The sequence below is a fragment of the Nicotiana sylvestris genome, chromosome 12 (assembly GCF_000393655.2).
Source record: "Nicotiana sylvestris chromosome 12, ASM39365v2, whole genome shotgun sequence".
In the NCBI taxonomy this organism is placed as follows: Eukaryota; Viridiplantae; Streptophyta; class Magnoliopsida; order Solanales; family Solanaceae; genus Nicotiana; species Nicotiana sylvestris.
This window is the reverse complement of record NC_091068.1, coordinates 88,195,398-88,204,692: the sequence shown is the minus strand read 5'-3', so window position 1 is coordinate 88,204,692 and position 9,295 is coordinate 88,195,398.

The following is a 9,295-nucleotide window of genomic DNA, read 5'->3' as shown; positions in this document are numbered from 1 at the left end:
ACACAACCAATCCCAACTCTCGAAGCATCACAATATATGGTATATGAACCTGGAGTTGATGGCAAAACCAATACTGGAGCTGTGGTCAAAGCTGTCTTGAGCTTCTGAAAGCTCTCTTCAAACTCGTCCGACCATACAAATGAAACACCTATCTAAGTCAACTTGGTCAAGGGCGATGCGATGGATGAGAATCCCTGAACAAACCGGCGATAATAGCTTGCCAAACCAAGAAAGCTACGAATCTCTGTGGCTGAGGACGGTCTGGGACAACTTTGAACTGCCTCTATCTTCTTTGGATCAACCTGAATACCCTCGCTGGACACTACGTGCCCCAAGAAAGTCATTGAACTGAGCCAAAACTCACACTTGGAGAATTTTGCATAAAGTTTCTCCTCTCTCAATCTCTACAATACAACTCGCAATTGCTCTACGTGCTCCTCCTAACTACGCGAGTACACCAGAATATCATTAATGAATACTATAACGAACGAATCAAGATAAGGCCGGAACACACTGTTCATCAAATGCCTGAATGCTGCTAGGGCATTGGTTAGCCCAAAAACATCACAAGGAACTCATAATGACCATATATGGTCCTTAAAGCGGTCTTAAGAATATCTAAATCCCTGATCTTCAACTGGTGATAGCCCGAACAGAGATCAATCTTGGAGAACACACTCACTCCCTGAAGCTTGTCAAATAAATCATCAAAGCGAGGCAAAGGATACTTGTTCTTAATTGTTACCTTGTTCAATTGCCTATAATCAATGCACATTCTCATGGTGCCATCCTTCTTTTTCACAAACAGGATTGGCGCACCCCAAGGTGACACACTAGGCCGAATGAACCCCTTATCTAGGAGATCCTAAAGTTGTTCTTTCAATTCCTTCAACTCCGCTGGTGCCATACGATACAATGGAATAGAAATGGGCTGAGTGCCCGGCACTAGGTCAATACCAAAATCAATATCCCTGTTCGGCAGCATGCCCGGTAGGTCTGCAGGAAACACATCTCGAAAATCCGTCACAACTGGAACAGAATCAATACTGGGAGTCTTAGCTCCGACATCCCTCACAAACACTAGATATGAAAGATAACCCTTCCCAACCATATGTTGGGCCTTTAAGAAAGATATAACTCTACTAGGAACATAATCAGTCACACCACTCTACTCGATCCGCGGTACACCCGGCATAGCCAAAGTGACTGTCTTAGCATGACAGTCTAGAATAGAACAACACGGAGATAACCAATCCATGCCCAAAGAGATATCAAAATCCACCATGCTCAACAGTAATAGATCCACTCGGGTCTCTATACCCCCAATAGTCACTACACATGACTGGTACACACGGTCTACAACAACAGTATCGCCCACCAGGGTAGATGCATGAACAGGTAAAGTAAGAAACTCATGGGGCGTACCCAAATAACGAGCAAAGTATGATAACACATAGGAAAAGGTGGAACCGGGATCAAATAATACAGAGACATCTCTGTGGTAGACTGAAACAATACCAGTAATGACAACATCTGAAGCAATAGTATCTGGCCTACCTGGAAGTGCATAGAAACGAGCCTGACCGCCCCCTGATCGACCTACCCCTCTGGGGCGACCCCTGGCTGCCTGACCTCCACCCCTAGCTGGCTGGGCAGGTGGTGAAGTAACTAGAGCAGAAGTCGGGGGTTGACCCCTCTGCTGGGATGAACTAGCAACATGACGAGGACACTGCCTCCACACATGCCCAAACTCTCCACACTCAAAACAACTCCCAGGTGCTGGAGAAGGGGACTGAAGGGAACCCCTCGCACCGGAGTGACTAGCTGATGCACTCAGCATAGAAGAACCCTGAGCTGACAGAGCATGGGATGAACTCTGAGCTGGAAGGGCACTAAGTAAAGGCTGGCCCTACTGAAACCCATGATAACCACGACCTGAAGATGCCCCGCGATACTCTAGACGTGCTGACTGAGCAGGCCTGAAAGAATGACCTCTACCATGCTAGAACTAGCCCCTCGAAGGAGCACCACTATAACTGCCTGATCTTCGAGGCCTCTTGGCCTCCCTCTCCTCTCGCTCCTGATGGCGAACAGTCTCTTCTTGCGAGCGATATCAACCACCTCCTCGAACGTAGCACCCAACACTCTCTCTCTAGCCATAAGAATATGGAGGTTATAGTTAAGGCCATCAACAAATCTCCTGATCCTCTCATGATTTGTCGGAACCATCCAGACGGCATGACGGGCCAACTCAGAAAACATCGACTCATACTGTGACACAGTCATATCCCCGTGCCTCAACCACTCAAACTATCTACACAGCTCCTCTCTGCGAGACTGCGGCACATACTTCTCTAGGAAGAGAACAGAGAACTCATGCCAAGTAAGGGGCACTGCACCAACCGGTCTACGACTCTCATACGCCTCCCACCAAGTGAAGGCAGCGCCAGTAAACTAAAAGGTGGTAAATACCACACCACTAGACTCAAGAATCCAGGCTATACGGAGCATCCACTAACACTTATCTAGAAAACCCTGGGCATCCTCGCCCTAAGTACTACTGAATGACGGAGGCTGGAGTCTACCAAACCTCTCAAGACGGTGCTGCTCATCATCCAGCATAACTGGCACAACAAACTCCTGAGCTGGTGCAACCAGCTAGGATGAAGGTGCCCCCGGCGTCTGAAGTCCCTGCCCTACCTGCTCAGGTGTGCGAATAGTGGAGGTCTGATTACCTCCCCCGGCCTGTGAAGTAGCTGCTGTTGTGGTGGCTGAAACTACCTGAGCAAGGCCAGTGCAAACTAATAAGATCTGTGCCAAGGCCTCCTGAAGAACCAGAATTACTATGGGCACAGTTGGTGCCTGAACTGGTGCTGCTGGAGCATCCATAGCTGGAGCCTGATTCGGAGTTAGGGCAGTTGGTGGACCTACAAGTGCTGCCCTCGCTACTCTGCCTCTACCACGACCACGACCGCATCCACGGCCTCTGGTGGTCTCAGCTGGTGGCACTGGTGGTCGTCCACCTCATCCGGTAGCTCTCATCCTCACCATCTGTGAGAGAATGGAATAACAGAAGTTTAGTACTCGGACCAACAAGTTCGCACGACAAGAGTTTCAAGAATATGAAGTTTTTCCTAAAGGTTTTGCGGCCTCTCGAGGATAAATAAAGACGTCTCCATACCAACCTGCGAGACTCTACTAAACCTGCTCATGACTCAAGAGACCTATGTAACCTAGGCTCTGATACTAACTTGTCATGACCCTAACCCCAAACCCAGTCGTGATGGAGCCTCTCGTGAAGACAAGGCCAGCCAGACCAAAACATAACACCTCATTTAAATAGTTAAATACCATAAATAGTTCTAAAACATGATATAATAACCATAATTTGTGGAAATAACGATAACAACAGTAGAAACCATCCCGACACAGCCCAAACCGGGGTGTCACAAGTCATGAGCAACTAAGGATCCTGATACGAGTTTACTAGATATAATATCTGGTACAACTGTTTGAAGAATATAAAAGTAATAATATAAGGGATGTACGGGGGCTGTGGACGCCAACAACTACTTCATTGTCTTTGAAAACACTGCCTGGACTAGGAGGATCAGCTCTCAGGAGCGGACTCTGCCTGAATCTACACACACGATGCAGGGAGTAATGTGAGTACTCCGACCCAGTGAGTAATAATCATAAATAATGGCTGAAAGCAAGAAAACACGTAAAGGTACAAAGTAATTCTATATCAAGCAGTAAAATCACTTAAAGCAGTAAATCAGTGAAGAAGTCAAATGAAATCCTTTTAAACCAAGTGAAATAGGTAATTTAGCAGGTAAATAGCAAGCAGAAAATCGCCCCTCGGGCACAGTAACAATCACTCAAAACAGTATCAGCCCCTTGGGCTCACTCTCAGTACAATATCAGCCCTTCGGGCTCACTCTCGGTACAGTATCAGCCCCTCGGGCTCACTCTCAAATCATGATGGGTACCCGCGCTCACTGTGGGGGTGCAGACTTCGGAGGGGACCCTTACGGCCCAAGCGCTATATCAAGCCACCTCGTGGCGTATAAAAGTATATCAGGCCCTCGGCCTCAGTCAGTCCAAAAATCATCACAAGCCCCTCAGGCATTAGTAAAACAGTAGTTCTCAGCCCAAAACATCATTTAGAAATATCATTTAAGTTTCAAATATGAATAAAAGTGTCTAAATTTGTAAAACTGTAAATATCAACAGGACTTAGTTCAAGTAATAAGTCAAACAGTAAGGAATTAGTGATAAAAATCCCCGAAGGGTTCAAATAGTTGGCACGAAGCCCAAATATGGCAATCAGCCCAAATCATGATGATAACAGATAAGTTTCAGTAAAATACGCAGTAAAATCATCAGTCGGGATGGACCAAGTCACAATCCCCAATAGTAAACGACTCCACGCTCATCATCAAGCGCGTGTCTCACCTCAATATAGCACTACGATGTGTAATCCAGGGTTTCAAACCCTCAGGACATCATTTTCATTCATTACTCGCCTCGAACCGGCGAAATCTCTAGCTCGCGACGCCTTTGCCCCTAAAATTGGCCTCCACGTGCGTTGAATCTAACCAAAAGCAGAACAAATACGTCACAATATGTTAAGGGATCAAAGCCCAAGCGAAAACAATCGAAAAATATCAAAAATTCCGAAATTAACAAAACCTGAGCCCCGGGCCCACTTCTCGAAACTCAGAAATTTTCACATCATTAGATTCCTTATCACCCCAAGAGTTCATACATACCAAAAGTTCTCAATTTTGGCCTCCAATGGTCTTTCAAATCCCAATTCAAAAATTTAAAATCTCAAGCCCTAGTTCTTCCATTTTTAGCTTAGATTCCATGAATTTCTAGGTTAATTTCACAATAGAATCACGTTTTAGGTTCAAAATCTTACCTCCAATCAATTCTCCTTGAATCCCTCTTTAATCACCTTCGAAAAGCTCTCAAAATACTCAGCTATGGAGGAAACATGGCTCAAGGATAAAATGCCTTATAAACTTTCTGCTAAGTTCTGAAATTCCTTCTTCGCGAACGCGGTCAAACACTCGCATTCGCTGATGCACAAATTTAACTTGACCAGGTTTCCTTCTACGTGATCATGACCAAGGGCTCGTGAACGCGATGCTTTAGACTCCTCAACCTAGCGAATGCGGTCCAACTTATGCGGACCTGAAGAGCAACAGCTCCTGGACCCTTCACACGCCAACTCCACTATGCGAACGCGACCTACCCTCACGTGAACGCGAAGCACCAGCCTCCCACCTTCCACGAATGCGAGGCCTCAAACGCGAACGTGAAGGCCAAATGCAGACCACCCCAAAATCCTTCTACGCGATCATGACTCGCCCCACGCGATTGTGAAGTCCAATTTTGTCTGCAACAGCTGTACAGTTTCTGCAATGATCCAACACCAAAACTAGCCCGATTGGCCACCTTAAACACACTCGAGGCACCCGGGACCTCAACCAATAGTACCAACACATCCTAAAACCTCATTCAAACTTGCTCCAATCATTAAAACACCTCAAACAATTCCAAATCCATCAATTCACATCGAATTCAAGGCTATGTTTTCTAAAAACTTCTAAAATACGTTTTCGATCAAAAACCCAACCAAACCACCTCCGAATGACCTGGAATTTTGTACACACATCAAAAATGACATATCGAAGCTACAGCAACTCTTGAAATTCCATTCTGACCCCCAAATCAAAATATCACCTATCAACCGGAAATAGCTAAAATACTAACTTCGCCAATTCAATTCTAATTTTACATTGGACATCCAAAACCAATTCCGATCACACTCCTAAGTCATAAATCACCTCCCGAAGCTAAACAAACCATCGTAACTCACATCCGAGCTCTCTAACACATAAGTCAACATTCGGTTGACTTTTCCAACTTAAACCTTAAGAGACTAGGTGTCTCATTTCTTACAAAATCCACCCCGATTACAAAATAATCAACTCGATCACATAAAATGCAGATAACGAAGCATAAAAAAGCAAAAATAGGGGAAACAGAGCGGTAACTCATGAGACGACTGGCCGGGTTGTCACAGGTAAAAGCATTAAGCCTTTAATGTTAGGTATTCTGCTGAAAAGTACTGGTTTCGAACCTTAGATTAGTTTTGGGTTCTATTTGGTTTTTGATGAAATAAGTCAACATTCCTTCATTCTTCAAAAGACCTGGAGTTGTATAGGTCTTAGTAGATGCATTCTTTGATGTCTTTAGTTTGTTTTGGCTTTAAAGATCGAAGTTAGTCAAAGTTTTCCTTCTTAAACAACAGGCTTTTGCTTGATCTTGAGTTGTCATGATTGATTAGTATAACTAATATCAAGGATTTGAGTGTCATGTTAATGATAATATGGGCGATTCTGCATATTCATTTCCAGTTCTAGTATTATTTTCATCCTTTATAATTTGTGTGTTCAAACAACTTGAATGTCAAGAAATGCTATGAGCAGACCTAAGGTTCTTAGCTTAAATGCAGATTTGGTTTTGGGCCGTATGAAATGGCCTGTCTGCCTCGAGGCCTAGGGAGACCGAATTTGGTCTTTTTTTTGCTTTGGGCTCAATTGCGAACCCAGCAGCCCTCAACATCAGCTTGATTCCTTAAGTGTTGGCTGATCCAAATGAGAAAAAGATTTCAATATGGAATTCGATTCATGGTTGAACTAATTTCACGATTTAAGTTTCGTTAAGCATGCTAGCAATATATGAGGCACGAGTTTTTGAATGTTTTGGTTCTTTGGGGATTTTGGGAGCTGGGCTCAATACTGGTCTCACTGATATGGCTAAGTCGTGTGGGTTGTACCTTTCACCTGTTTTTTCTATTGTGCTTAATTTCAGCCCAGGTTTCCCCATACAAATTTTAATTTCGTGATAACTTTGTAACAACTTGATTTCTTACAATGTTTAGTGTCTCTCAGACTTATTTCAGTGCCTTTGTTTTTTTTATAGATTGAGGTGTGCCATATTAGATAACATCAATAGTCTATGGCCCTCACAATTTTTTTTAAAATAAAAAATCACTTGAACAATTAGGTTTGAGGCTAGCCATATTAAGCAAGATATAATTTATGGCCCTCAAAAGTTTAGTTCAAACTTCCTTTAAAATTAAAATCGAGGTGTGCCATGACAAATAAAATCTCAAAACCCATGGCCCTCACTTAATTAATTTTAACCCTTTAGAAATCGAGGTGTGCCATTTAGTTGAATTTTCCATGGCCCTCGCAAACTTGAAAGTGCGTAGTTGCTTTAGGCGCGCTATTTAAATTAATTTCCTTATTTATTAAACTTGGGTGTGCATTTCATGTGACCCTATTCCAATTCTCAACAACATTAAATAAAATGTGTCGTGGACCACGGGTGCATTTCATATGGCGTGGTTCATGATGTGTTTTAGATAACGTTGAATCTTCCTAAAAGCGTTCTAAAATAATTAAAAGTGGTTAATAAGCTAAAAATGCACCATAGGCTAAAACATGTAATAAATCAGATAATAGGCCAATTATAATAGTTTAAGCGACCGTGCTAGAACCACGGAACCCGGGAATGCCTAACACCTTCTCCCAGGTTAACAACACTCCTTACTTAGAATTTCTTATTCGCAGACTTCAAAAGGAAAGTCGAATTTCCTCGATTTGGGATTTAAAAAAATAAATCGGTGACTTGGGATACCAAATAAACTATTCCAAGTGGCGACTCTGAATTTAATAAATAATCTCATTTCGAATAATGCCACTTTAATTGGAAAACTCTTATATACCCCTCTCGGGTGGTAAAAAGGAGGTGTGACACCCCCTGCTTTTGCGGTGGCATATCTTTGTGTCATTGGAAAGGTTGTGAAGATACCTTTCTTAGGGGAAAATTTTCTAATCTCCTCTAAAAAGTTTCTGATGATTGATTGAACGCACGTCTCTCTGCATTTAATAACCCGAACACACGTCACTCCACGATTTAGCAATACTTTTTTTGGTTCTCGAGGTAATCATGGCCACGATTTTAGCCGCCTATTCCTTTACTATACGCCTCATTCTTCTTCTTTTACACTTCATAATTTTTAAAACTCAATTCTCTCTTGCTTTCACTCTTTTTTAACCTTCTTCTTCAAAGAATTCTTACTTTCTTTTGCTAACCATGGCCTCCTCCTCCAAGAACTCCAAATCTTCAATAAAACAAAGAAAACACCAATAATGTTGCCCTTCCTATGGTGAGAACCATTATTCCCAGAAGGCTCAGTACAGCTAAGGATTTTGAAGAGAAGTTTCCTTCTGCTAACTCCCGCACATGGGTTGCTGGTGTGTACCCTTTTTCCATCTGTCTTTCTAGCATTCCTGCTGTGAAGAACGACTATGGCTGCCCTGATTTGAACATCATCGCTCTCGATCTGGTGGAGCAAGTAACCTTTTCTAAGAAGAGTTTTATGTATGTTTATATGTATCCCTTCACTTTGGGCCCATTCTCATTGAGCGAGGGACTTGACCCTGTAATCTTGGAGTTTTGCTACCGGTATCAAGTTTTCTTGGCGTAGGTCAGCCTCTCCGTGTGGTGGATGGTAGCCTGTCTATGGTGGCTATGCCAGGAGACGAGGAAAGACCTCTCCTTGGCCCGCATGATAAATCTTTACTCTCCCAATATCTTTCATGGGGTAGTAATAAACTTCAGCAAACGTGGTCACCATGCTTTGCTCACCAGCATGGATGATGATAAAGACCGTGGATAGATGGAGCGATTCGTTGTAGTTTCCACTAGGAACATCATCCAAGCCACAACGCCATTTTTCCCTGAGTCATGGACTCGTACACGTAAGTTCAATGTTTATCTTTTCCCTGATTAAAGGTTGTTTCAAGATATTACGGATCCTTCTCTTTTAACTATTTTAGCAACCCGGTGCACACCACCAAGGGTTGAAGGCTTGGACTAGTGGGTCTAGAAGATTTGGATATTACCATGCCTAAGACCCGCCAGTGGAAAGAATTGGCCCTCAAATATGGGTGGAAGGCAAAAATTCATGGTAAGTTGATTCACGAACTAACCTTGTTTTTACCTCACGTATAAGAAAATTGGCGAACTTCTCTTTCCGCTGAATTCAGGTCTTCCACAGGGCTCTGTTACCATCCTCGAGGAGGATGTTTTGGTTGATCCCACAGATGCAGCGAGATTACTATAGGGGGCTTTCACCCGAACGGGTGCCATCAAACCTGCTTCCAGTGCAGGTGTTTCCTCTCAGAGTCTTTGGTTAGAGAAAAAGCAA